Source organism: Symphodus melops (assembly GCF_947650265.1).
Source record: "Symphodus melops genome assembly, chromosome: 15".
Classification (NCBI taxonomy): Eukaryota; Metazoa; Chordata; class Actinopteri; order Labriformes; family Labridae; genus Symphodus; species Symphodus melops.
This window is the reverse complement of record NC_136705.1, coordinates 23,318,036-23,331,931: the sequence shown is the minus strand read 5'-3', so window position 1 is coordinate 23,331,931 and position 13,896 is coordinate 23,318,036.

The following is a 13,896-nucleotide window of genomic DNA, read 5'->3' as shown; positions in this document are numbered from 1 at the left end:
TTGGCAGCAAACAGATTCTGTCATGTTTTTATCAGTTTTATCTCATGCTGGATCTTCTCATGAATCAAATCCCTTCATATCTACAAGCTGGGCAATTTAAAGAAGTGACCCCGATGCACTGCGAATCATTCGATTAGACACCATGAATAATGGAGAACAGGCCCTGTGTATGGATTTTTTTTCTTTCCGGCATTCTGTTGAATATAATGTTTATCATACAATCTGAATGATATCTTTCTTGTTCAATATGACAATATCGCAGTAACACAGAGAGCCTTATCCGGTTTTTGGTGATAAGACTGTTTTGTGCTGCGCAGCCCGCTCATGATGCTGTTCGGCGATTTGTGTTTTGCATTCTTTGATGGAGATTAAATGAAAGACTGATGCAATGTGACACGAGCAAAAAGACTGATCAAACGGATAGATGTGAAATCGAAGACAGAAGCAAAGTTCATGTGAAAAATGACAAAGATTTACATTTCAATGTCTTGGGGATGATGGGAGCTTCTGTGGCTCCAAGAGACATTTTTATATTTTAGGTTCAACTTCACAGAAACAATAAAGTTTGCTTTTGCTGCACATGAAAAGTATATTTACATTTAGATATGGTGGTGGGGTTTTGGTGGGGAGCAGGAAGTAGCCTGTAGAGAACTTATTGCCCCTTCTTAATTTACATGACCTTATATTATATAACTGATGCATCTGCACACATACATAATTTATAATCCTAATTCTAAATATGCTAAATTATACTGAATTATTAGTTCTGATGCGATTTTATGATCTGGGTCTTTGAGGAAAAAACAGAATTTGTATTTAATTCAAATGAAGAGGAGGAGACAAATTAAAGGGATTTAACAGAAATAAACAATAATGAATTATTTATGACTGTTTATGTGTCAAATTTGTCAGAGAAAAAAAAAAAAAAAAATATATATATATATATATTTTTTTTTTTTTCTGTGGCCAATCACAGTGAGCAGCTCCGTGGAGCCTGTGGGGGTTTGTTGGTTCATATTCCCCATCTGTGTTTCTGAAGGCGAGTCAAACGGGTATGAGAAGTAGCTATGTGAAAGACGTAAAAGTCTTCAGAAGTAAGTTTAGTCCTTATATGAACTTGGTCAGAAAGTCAGCTTCATCATGTATTTTTTGTGTAAAGCTTGCAGTCTGACCAAACTCATAACAGCTAACGAAGAGGCCGTGAGATGGAAATCAAAAAGCTTTCAGGGGACTTTTTTTTTTTTTTTTCCTTCAAATTATTCCATTTGTCGGTGGTGTAAATGTTCCACATCTTTTAAGAACCTTCAGATATGGATGCATGGTGATAAATACATCCAGCAGTCAATTTCCAGTCAAAGGGTTCTAGCGGTGATTCGGTTAAGTCAAATTAATTTCAAACAATATCTCCATGAATAACTTTATTTTCGTGCTCTTTATTTAAATTATTTCTGTCTGTAACTTCTGGCTGTTTTATTTTAATTCCATCAGATTAGTTAGAGATGTAATAAGACAGCAAATTAAAATGTTCTAATGAAAGTATTTTAATTTAGGTTTAAGTATCCCACTGATATTACAATAAATGAGCAGCTTTTGGGGACAACTCAGTGAGATGCTGAATCACTGCAGAGTCACAAAACCTCATCTTCATTAGGAGGAGAGGGGAACAAAAAAAAAACGCATTCAACTTAACTTCAAATTAACTCATCGCCTGATTTAATACAAGAGGGCGCCAACCCTTAAGGAACTTTTAAATGAGATACATTCCTGTGTCGGAAATTTCTCACTGTGTTTAATTCTGCATCCTAATGGAGCCATTTGTCACAATGATTATTCCGCTCCGAGCCAGATGATACAGGTGTTGATTCTCTGCATTTTGGTGAGACTGAAAAAGAAGGAAGTCACGACACATCCTCCTGTTAGAGAGAGTTAAAAATGTGGACATTTTAATGATGTTGTACATGAGCTTTATTTGACAAATCTCTGTTGTCATTTGGCATCTGCAAATGAAATGGCAACAGCAGGGAGCGGTATGACAGATCTTGTTTACTGAAAAGACACTCAGGTGTGTTAAACTTTATGTGTAAAGAGCAGTGACACCTACATTGCTTTCTACATGTCACTTAATAATCTGCTTTAACAGATTATTTAAAGGCAGGGTCGGTCGCATCCTCTCCGTTCTCCATCTTCACCCACCCCTTCCCCACTGTGCTCCCTCTAAAGCCACGCCCCTCACGTACATGCACTACCGCCATTGGTCCAGAAGCAGATTTCAGAGAGTGGACCTGGAGAAAATGACCTACCCTGCCTTTAACTACTCCTCTGTAGATATATTTACAACAGATTAGTTTTTTGAGGCATCTCGCAACCCCCCTGTGGCTCCTAGAGAATATGTGCAGAATTTAAAAGTGTATGATCTCACAAGTGTTTTATGTGTCCTCAGTTAGATATCAGAGAAACGGATAAGCAAGTTGCAGGCTGCAGCTTCGATGCGTTTAAATTCACCATCAGTTACTGTCATGCTGCTGACACTTTGGCTGTGTGTGATCAAACACTCTGATTTGCACATTAGAGACGTTGAAAGCTCCACCAACCAATCCTCTGTGTATCTATCTGTACTTCTGTTATTGATTTGAGGTTTCAGCGGATCAATGGAACTGTTTTCTCATGCTGATGTTTCAGTGGAGGAACTGACCGGATCAGCGTCGAAATCAAATCCTGCAAAAGGACTTCAACTCACGGCTGTGTTCTTGGTGTTAAACTTGAGCAGGGAACGTTAATGTTGGTGTTTCCTAGACAGAAAGCCCACGCCTGAATGATCATCTGTGTGTGTGTGTGTGTGTGTGTGTGTGTGTGTGTGTGTGTGTGCAACCAGGATGCTACTGTGCTGACGTCAGTGTGCGGAAGCATGTGGTAAAACTTTTATTGCATGCTTCAGATTGGTGCAAAAGCTTTTGTACATGTGCAATGCATGTTTATTTATGTCGCTGTTTTTGAATAAATATTTCAATTAAATATTTTTGTATCACCATGTTTTGTTTTGTTTTTTGGTCATATTTTCTGAAATGTTTGTTTGCGTGCTTTTGTCTTCAGGGCTTCTCACCATAACGACAAAGCATTAATGACTGAAAGAAATCTAATTTCCCTGCAGCTTTGTTAAGCACAGGGCATTTTGCCTCAACGACATGTGAGAGGAATCATCTCTGGGCTTCAGTCATTTCTGGATAAGATTCGAAAAGCTTCCATCTGAAGAGCCGTTTCCTGTCCAATAAATCATTAAATGTGCATCTGCAGGAAGGCAGCTTGCATTTCAGTGAACAAACTGGAAAAAAGAGAGAGTTGGGTTCATCCTGGTATTTACAGCTGTAAGACACAATTAGTGTCCCTTTCACAAAGTAGAAGAGACTGGTTCATTGGCTGAGGAGGTAAGAGCGGCTCATTGCCACATGGCTGCAGTTAGCCGAGTGAAGAGTGTGAGACCTCCGTCTGAGGAAGCAGCTGCCTTCAGTCACTTAGAGAACAAAAATCGAACAGATGTTCACACTCAGTCTGAATCAAAACGTCTGAATAAGAATCCCGCTGTAATTTTTGGTGAAGCTTTCTAGATTTCACTGATGTGTTGCATTCAATGTCGAGTATTTGCTTTCAAATTTAAATTGATTCAGCAGCTAATTCCAAGACTGCAACTTCAATACAAAAGTGGAACCATCATCACTGTTACATTTGCAACACGCACTGACTTGTACCCACAAAATCATTACTTGTGTGCGAACATTAAAATCATTTCACTGTATGGGAATTTAGGTCTGATAAATCAATAAACGCAGCATTCAAACTGGATCGCTCTATCTGCCACTAATATGCTTTGTCTGCTTCGTGTTTTGCGTCACTATGATTAGATTTACTCCTCTTTGTCATTAAGTCCAGCTTCATCATTGTTTTGGATACTGAATTGAATCAAGTGCTAAACTCAGCGGTGCGCCGTCTTATAGGATGGGGAAAACACACCAGTATCCTGCACAGAAACGTCCCGAGTCAGCCAACACAAACCAGCATGTAGTTACACATTTTGTTCACTAGAGGGCATTCCATCATTTGTCTTCGTCTAACTTTCTTGGGCCTGTTTTTTATGTCTTTATTTAGAGCTAGGACAGGGGAGAGAGAGTGAGTGGCCAACGACATGCAGGAAACAACCCTGAGCTTGGAAGCGTGTACCTCAGCCCAAGTCTGTGGACGAACTCCTGCACACCTGATGGGTAAATAAGAGGCCGAGAGGGGAGAGGATGAGATTCAGGACAGTCGCAGACTCCTTTACAAAAATGAAAACACACACTCTGGAATATTAATGGGTTTCATACTTTGCAAATTATCTTCACACCTCGAATTTCGTTCAAACAGCCCTTTAACACACTCTCTTCTTTCACACTGAGGTGTTCACACATCCAAGAGAATGAAGGATGTGAGGCTGCAGTAATAATAATAAAAAAGATTATATTCCCCATTGTTTTCCATTAAGAAAAATCTGGGTATTTCTGTGCAAACTATTTACCATTAAAATGACAGAAAACTACCATTTCTTATTTTGCACATTCACCTTCAACCTGCACTATACTCACTCTATGCATAATGTACTGAAACAGTCTCCAGAACAGCCACAAACTGTTTGGCATGCAGCCACAGGTTGTCTGTGTGGGAGGTGTTTGAAACAGAGAAAGAATCAGCGGACAGTAAGAGAGCAGGAAATGATGCCAGTGAGTGATATGAGGCCGTGAGCTGAAGCACAACTCTGGGCTACGTTACATTACGGTTTACTGTTTGTGTCTAAATGTAGAATCTCTTCCTCCTCAGCAATAGATTCCTGCAGGCATACTTGCTGTTCCCCGGCGCTAAAAAATATTTTGTCCATACCTTTGTATTTACTTCCTGACTCTCTCTGACGTTAAGGATGGGAAATTGCTGCCATCTATCTATTCATGTCATAGCAAGAGGCTCCTCAGGCGTCCAAAACGATTAAACAAAGATGACGCTATATCCGTTTATTATTCAGAACCAATTCATTAAGTTGAGTGTTGTGCACATTTATTGCTTTAAGGCTTACAGTGTAACTTCCAGAGAAGATTTTTTTAGATCAAAACAATGCTCTCTTCAGACACCCGTCCTTCTTCCCTCAGCTCCCTCCTTCCCCTCCCGACTCCACAACTCCTGTAGTTTTCAGGGTGAGCTCCACGTGTGACTGCAAACAGCTGAATTATTCTCTGAGACTTCTTCTGATTTTCTCCTATCAGCCCGGGTTTTTCTTTTCACAGAAAGTCAGAGCGGGCTGCTGTGAGAACACAGCAGGATATAATCAGGAGAATTCACTTCGGTGATGTTCATTCCCTGCGATTGATGCAATATACCCAATGTGCTTAACCATTGATCCTAATTAAACTGCTATATTGTGTTTTCTGTTTTCACAGTATGTTCTTCTCAGCTCTTTTGTCGATATCCTGGTTAAACTACATTTACTCTAGTGATGATACATGGGCTAATTTAGACGGGCTAAAGTAGTCCCTGTTGCTTTGTCCACCTTGTCCTTCTTATTACATCGTGTCTTACCTCAGGGGATCTTCCTGCCTCACCTCCCGTCTGACCTGGACGGTCTCCTGGATCTCTGTGGGGGTGCATGTGAAAAAGCAGATCAGGAGGATTTCAGGGGCAGTCCTCCTGATATTCTCCAGAAGTTTTAACGAGTGCATTGGTGAAGTATAGATTATAAATACGATCGATAAATGAGTGCAATGTAACGTAATTAAAGAAAAATGAATAAGGGGTTCAAACATTCCTCTCTGTGTATTCTTTCAGGGCACGTGTGTGATGAGACCTTGGTGCATGCGTCAGTCACCATACAAAGCGTTCCTTCACTGCTTTGTACATCATACTGTATGTTTGTATAAAGATGGGTGAATCATGAGCTAAAAGAATCCGCTCAGCAGGTCATCTGTCAGGGCCGCTGACAGTACCAGCTGGCCGGTTCTGGCTGCCAGGGGTACAGGCGGGTTAGAGGGCGGGCCTCCCACTATCATGGTTCTCCTTTTTATATCAGGGGCTGAAACTGTGCCAAGCTCCAAGATATGTGTGTGTGCCGTCCTCCAGAACAACAGCCTAATTGATCCAACAAAAAAAAAACAACAGAAGGAAAGGAGGAGCAGATTGCCCACGCAGCCATTCATGTCCAGCACATTACTGCAGGTCCTCGGTTCAAAGTGGGTCGTGGATGGAAAAAAAAGCAGAATCACCGAGGCTACAAGATCAAAGGTGTGCGGCTGTGTGTATTAGTTTGTGTGCGTATAAGCCAGTAAAGGTATTTTGTGGCAAAACGATGAAAGTGAGAGCTGATGATGAATTGAAAGCCTCACGGCCATGACCGGCAGGCAGTGGAGGATTGTGTTCATGGGTGTTACCTGATCTGTTACAGGTGAATTTCGGCCTCAAACAGTCCGTGCTATCAGCATGCGTGTCACAGAAGAACTGAAGAAAAAGAGAGAAAACACTTCACTTGTATTTTCTCTGAGCCAGCAGAAATAGTTGCAAAAATATGAACAAGTTTCGCAGGTTGTCGTCATCAGGTTAGTTTACACACTTGATAACGTCTTTTTTTTAAGGTGGAAAAGCTACATATTGTTGCTTAAAGTTAAATATTTCCTCCCAAATGGTTTATTAAAGATAATTCAACAGTGTGATGAAACCCAAGGGCAAGAAAATGTACAATACAAAGTCAATATTAGCATGTGAAGATATCTCGCTGTCGTCTGAAAAAAAAAAAGATTCCTTGTATCACTTCAGAACAGTAATCTCATTGTAATGACCCAAGAAAGTTCAACACAAAAACACCATCAAGTCCAAATTACATCTTAAAAAGCGCCTTGAAGGAGAGCAGAATTTAGTTTGTCCAAAAGTACGCCATAATTACCCGCCGCGAGACACTTCCTGTAAGATTTAAGGGCTGTGACGTAACGGCGCTCTTCATTTGCTTTGGCTATATAGATGAATTTTTGGAAATACTAATCATGTTAAGCACTTATAGGTTAAAAAAACTAGAGGCATGTGAAAGTGTTGATCCGATCAGGGAGGCTGCAGCACTGAGGGTGCAGGAAGCCGAGCAGTCAGCAGCAAGAGGAGCCCAGGTAAGAACAAAAAAAATAAATGCAGATGCATCATTAATTCACTCCCCTTTACATCATGGCTGTGAGTTCAAAGCTGGCTTTTTTTTGTTTCTCAGTGTGTGTCCTCTGTGTTCCCGGCGGCCCTGACCAGCCTGGCCTTTTGCACAAAGGAGGCAGGTGGAGGAGCGGGTCAGGATGGAGGAAGAGGAGCGGCATGGATCCTGCCAGTCACACAGGACCCAAAAGACTGAGTGGCCGGGCCCTGCAGGACCAGCTGGCAGATGGCCGCCTCAGGATAATGACCAGGTGACATCTGCAGAGTGAACAAGCCATCAGGCTAACAGACTCACCTTGACCCACCGGGGAAGCCAAGCTGCCCGTTCTCAACCTCCTCCTCATCCTGCGATTCCCCCAGGCTACGCCCACAAACCGAGAAGTATAACAGAAGTTTATTGATCCACAAAGTTTCTCAAGTCCCTGGAAAAAGAGGTGTGAGAATGTCCTGAAAAAACACTAGCAGATTTTGTGTGGGTGTTCAAATTGAATTTTCTTTTATTCACTCGAGATTCATTCGCAGCATCTTTCAATGTCGGAGCGAGTTTGTCTCTGAATCATTCTTTTCATATGTGATTCCAGACAAAAACTCCATAAAACAGCAAATAATCTTTACACAAACACGCCTTTAGGAAGGAATATGTTCGAGTCGTGACACAAATAGTAGAAATAAGTGATGATGTAGGGAGTATCAGCAGCCTCGTGCCGACGAAGAAATCACTGCAGTGCTGATATCCAGAACTGTTTAATCAACCCTCCTGTATTTTTACTGATGCCGCACCGCAGGAACTATGGCGTATTTTAGTTACTAATAACCTGTTTAGCTCCTGCTTCAAACTTTGTACTCTCCCAGCAAAAGAAGGATTTTAAGGGTGCACTCAAACTTGGCAAAGTTGTCCTTTACGGGGCATTTAATGAACACGTGTCAAACCTGGTCCACGTGAAGAAGGTTCCGGTCGGGCTCAAAGCGTTGTGTTCTTTAAATGCACATATAGCTAATATATGAGTTTATATTTTAGAGCCATAGTGTTGTGAGTCTTGATCGGAGCTCACTGTTATATTATTCAAATTAAATATCTTATTTTTTATTATTTTCCTCACAATGTTGCTATCGACAAGTTCTTTCGTCTAAAGGCTCACACGTCGGCAGCGAGACGCTGTGCACAAAGGTCATGTTCTGACAGCGCTGAGATCATGAAAAGGTCAGATTCTTTTTGCCATTTAGGAAAGAGGCAGCGTGATACCAACATGCCAATATAATTCTTCATCTGAGTGCTAACACCATACATTGTTTACCAAAGATGCAAGGGAGGAAGTAAGGAAAACTTTGAATGGGGAAAAGAAAGACTTGAAAAGCTTTAAAGCTGCAGCAGAAGTGCACGCATAGAGAAAATAAGATGCACGCAATTCCTGTGTTTTAGGTTCGAGCACGTAATGTAAACATTAAATTCAGAGAGAGAGAGAACCGACTCATCTGACAGGCTTCTGGTTCTCTGCAGGGTGACCTCAAATAATATTTTTCCTTTCATGTCATAGACTGTAAATATTGATGGACAAGTCGCGTCATGCATCTGCTCCTGCAGGGGACTTTAGAGTCCCATTGATGGCGGTCTCCATGATGGAAATGCTGGGCCACGCTAGCTTTAGGTCAACCTAACAACAGGCTGAGCTAAGGCGGGTTTTAAGCCTCCTGACAAACTTACATCGTGCCAGCCTGTCAATCAGGTCAGCTACACGCCTTATTGTGAATGATGCTCATCCGCCATTGACTCAGCACAGATGAGATATCACAACATTCACCCCCCATACAGTGTGTGCCAATAGAGACGTGAGCTAGTCAGACGTATTGTGTTTCTTGAACCAGGCTGTAAACATGTACATTTCCAATAAATAAAAAATGGGACTTCTTGTGCTTCTGCAGACAGCCTCACGTGGACACTCGAGGAACTGCAGGATTTTTGCTCTTCTGCATCAGCTTCACTTTTAAACATTGGAGGTTGCCGCTTGTTTCACACGACCATATAAACACAACTATAAAAGTTAACAGGCATAATTATGAGCACTAATTGAAATCTTTCACGTTAACTTTTGTATTTATTTTGTCAGGAGATGAACCTCAATTTTCAATCAATTAGAGTCCCACGCTTAACATGCAGTAGATATCAAAAAAGACATTAAGACAAAATGTAATAGAGGGGAATGATCTGCATACTAATCAAAGGAACACATACTGCCTCTCCACTTCACTTATTGGCATGCATACAAAAATGTACGGTTCATTAAAAGTGAAAGCATCCTGGAGAGACTATAATATCTCCATCAGGTGATCATAGCAGAGTTACTGGACTGTACCTTCACTCAGCTTCACTGTGTCTGCACAGTATTTGTGTATTTATCATAGACTGTGTAAAACATCAACAAAGCCTCAGTGAAGTCACCTCTTGGTTTCTGAAGACGCACACAAAGACTCAACGTTGATCCACCTCAAACATTTAGCAAAGTAACTGTGGAGAGAAAAAAAACCCATCCTCGAGCAGAAGCAGACTCATGATGAACAGAAACTGTGCTAGGCTTTCAAAGTGGGATAGAGGGAGAAGGATAGAGAGCAACAACAACAACAATATATATGATAATTATAGTAAAGTATGTAAAGGGAGTCACCTCCCGAACAATCTAAAGGCAAAGAAATTGAGCTGATACTTGAAGCCTTCAACGTCTCCACCTGTCAGTCAACTCCGCTTCAAACACCGACAATATTCACAAATTAAGAAATGACCCATTCAGACCGAAACTGGTTTTTGAACCCGGCTGTGAACATAAAAATGTGCATGACAATATGAAATTAAAAATGCTAATTGGATGTCATAAAGAGTCAAATAATGCACCAGTATTCTGAAAATTACAAAGTATTCCTGTCAATGCATTTTACATTTTGATCACCCGTACCTTTCATACCTGTCGTCCCACATTCCCGTCTCTTTTCAGGGTGTCTTTTTGAATAAAAGTAAACTGATGAGATGTATATTATTTATACATGTGTCAATATATACAGGTGTTATTTGTTTGGCGGTAACAAAGTGAGATAAGCATGCTAGATTAGGGATTGTGTGTTTTTGTAGCAAATACAATCACGCAATAAAGATTTGTATCTGCTCTGAGTGTTCATGTTTCGTTGTAAAGACTCTTGTCAACATAAGCAGAATGTAGAACAGTCTTTTTTTACGGTTATGTGGCTTACTTCCTAATCCTGCTCAGATTCTTCTGCACTGCTGCTGATATTGATTTAATATCCAGGAGAATCTCAGTTTCCATTCTCCGTCCGGTCCTCCTTACCTTGCAATGTTTGTGCCAGTCACTCTCAAACTGTGAAGAAGAACTAAACGACTTTCCCTCTCCGAGTCTCCGTAGCTTCTCTAAGCTCACCTAGCTTATGCAGACCGCTGAGGAGGCATTTTCTAGTGTTTAACCCACTTTCTGCTTTGCTTACAGACAAAATGTAACGTCTGGGGTCTCACTGACTTTCCTATTCAAGCCTGCTGTAGCACACAAGACTCTCTGAAACAGCGATGATAAAAGTATTTACACAAACATCGACAGTATTGTCACCTTTGGTCACAGTCGGATGGCTCGAGTGTGTTGATGAAACTGTTATTGGATGTGCTGGGAGTCCTCTACCTGGAAATAAATACAGAATCACGCATTCAGATAATATATAATATGTTTGTTTTCATGTGAGGAGTCCCAGTGAGCACAATTTGGTATTTTTAACCTTGACATTTTAAAGGGTAGATGGAGGGCGGGGATCTGAAATGAGACCAAGGCATCGTATATAAATGTATAATCTCCCTGCTGACCCAACACTGCATCCACTGAAAGGACCTGCTCACCTCTCAAACAACCACGAGAGACCTTCGCTTCACCAACACCAACCATCTGCATCCCTCCAGGGTTGAAATACATAACAAATGGAGACCGGGCATATTATTCTGCTGCTCTGTGAGGGAAAGCCTTCACAGACCACCTGAGGGCGCCACGGCCTGTTGAGTTTTAAAGGGGACACATTATGAAAAAAATCCACATTTTAAAGTGTTTTTATACATGTGTTATTTAGGTAACCTGAATGTCTACCTACCCATAAAATGTGAAATAAACCCATCTCGTCCTTTGCTTGTGGTCTGCATAAGTCTTACAACAAAGAGGGCATGCCGACGAATTGCCATGTCAGCTCGAAGCTGGACTCGTATTGGCATACCTTGAGGGATGAGGGGGGGGGGTCATCGCATTTAAAGAGACAGACACTAAAACAGAGCGTTCTGAGAGAGCTGGTTTCTACAGGCTGCTGCTTGATTCATGTTATATTTTGAACAAACACAGCACAGATGTTTCATTTAGACCAAATGGGACTGTTTGAAAAGGGGATTATATGTCATCTTTATAAAAAGGACTCATAAGGTAGAATCAAACTTTTTCTAATTCAGCCATTTTAACTGTGATGTATTGGATGTGATTTGAAAAAAAGAATTTGTTAATATTTTTGAGAAAGAAGAACATTTCCAGGTAAAATCTGGTCTAAAAAGTGTCTCATAAACTTCTTTAAAAAGTCAGTGAAAACACTTAAGATCCAGCTTTTAATGTATTTAAACAATGGTCAAAGAAATATTTAAAAACACCTTTAATGGTGAAATTCTCCCTGGGCGAGTTCAACAACATGAACAGCATGAAAGACATCAGAGAAGTGTCCTTACCTTCAAATATAATCGCTAAAAAACGACTTCATGTTTAAAACGTTTCATTGAGGGCTCAATGCCTTCATGGTGCATTTAAGGACACATGGATGATCTGTCTGCACTGACCCTGCTCTAACATCCCAACATAAGAGCCATAAGCCTCAAACGAAGGCAAATAAAGCAAAGACCAGCTCTGTGAAGATCTGGAGTCTTTCCAGATCCATCCGAAAACAAAAATACTCCCTCATTACTTTCCCTGCAGGGATGTGGAGAGCAGCACTCTAGTCCTCCAGCGTGGTTAAATCCATTTCTTTCAAGTTTCTCTCACTTTATCGACTTTATTTTGCTTCTTTGCATCATTTATTCAAGTGGTAGGCCCCTCTACAAGATTTGTTCAGGATGTAACACAGTGCTACTGTACAGCTCGAATAAAACACATCAGGCTCATGAGTGACAACTGTGTACATAAAGACAAAACAGAACTGGGAGAGTTTGCTTTAAAATACACATCAGGAAGCATACCGCATGTTCTGACACTTCGGTCCTTAAGCTGGTAAACACACCTAGCAGTTTATGGAAGATTATACAAAATGGTGTGACGGAGTGAAAGCCTGTTTTCATCACTCCAACAAAATCAGCACACAAATTGAGTCTGTGTGGTTCAGTCAGCAGAGAGAAAAAAAACATGATTTGTTATGTTAATATGCTTGACAAGTGCACAATATTAATGTGAACACTGGTATGAAGCATAATTGATTAATTAGACAAGCTGTATGGATGAGTCTGATGGGAAATTCTAGAAAAACAACCCTTCTTTGAATAGAAACTTTCATAGATTACAATAAAAATGCAACATGTAGAAATCATTTCCCCTAGATCAATATTGAATCCCATTAGAAATATCTAGCACAAGTGACTTTATTGATCTGACACCTGACACACTCTGTGTGTGTTTTTTTCTGATGACACCTCGGGAGATATCTTAATCTCACTGGAGACCTTCAAATGTCAAAATTCATTTCTCCCTGCTCCCTTCGGAACGATGTTATTATGGTTGGGGAGATGACAGTTTTATCAATTATGCATAAGGTGAGAGTGAGTGGAAGGCGTCTATGCAAATCGCGCTCGCCATGTCGATGGCAGTGAAATAAATGAAAATGTTCAATGGAAAGTGGACACTTGAGTTCAGTTGAGGTTTGTTCCCATCAGACAGGTCTTAAAAAACTTCAGCAAATAACACCAGAATTTGTTTCAGCACACTTCAACTGGTTGCATCCAACCTCTACTTAGTCCTGTTAATACAATTAATTCATTGTTTTTTTGCACCTCTTCAGCTACCAGACCAAAGCCCATATTTTGGTCCGCATCAGTACTTGAACCGGCGTCCCGATGGACTGTGCTACTGCCGCCTCAAATTCCCATAAGTGCTGGTTTGAGCAGCAGTTGATATCACAGACAAAATGTTATTAGTTTGTTAACTTAACTTTGTAAAGTATGTGTCCTTCATCTCCTATTATTCTTCTATTTAAATGAGGCACAGCTACAAATTATCTGCGCTAATTTAGAATTAGTGAAAGTGCATAAATTACTTTTGAAAAGAAAAAGGTTTATTTTTCAATAAAAAACTTCAATAAAAAAAAAAATACTCATCAAAATCCACATTGGACCAACACACTGAGAACTGTACAGTATATAATATGTCCAGTGATCTATCCATCCATCCCTATATCAACATTTACATTACTTTATCATCCATCCATCCATCAGTCTATATATTTATCCATCAACCAGCCAATCACTCTAACCATCCATCCACCCCTCTATCCATTTGTCCACTGTTTCACTTTTGGCCATAATATGTAGGGCAAACTCTAAACTGACTTATCGTCATCTTTAACAGATCAACAAAACCACCTTAGCTGGCTCCCTCTCGTCCTACTGTAGCTCTTGCCAGATGCAGAGCTAAAGTGCAG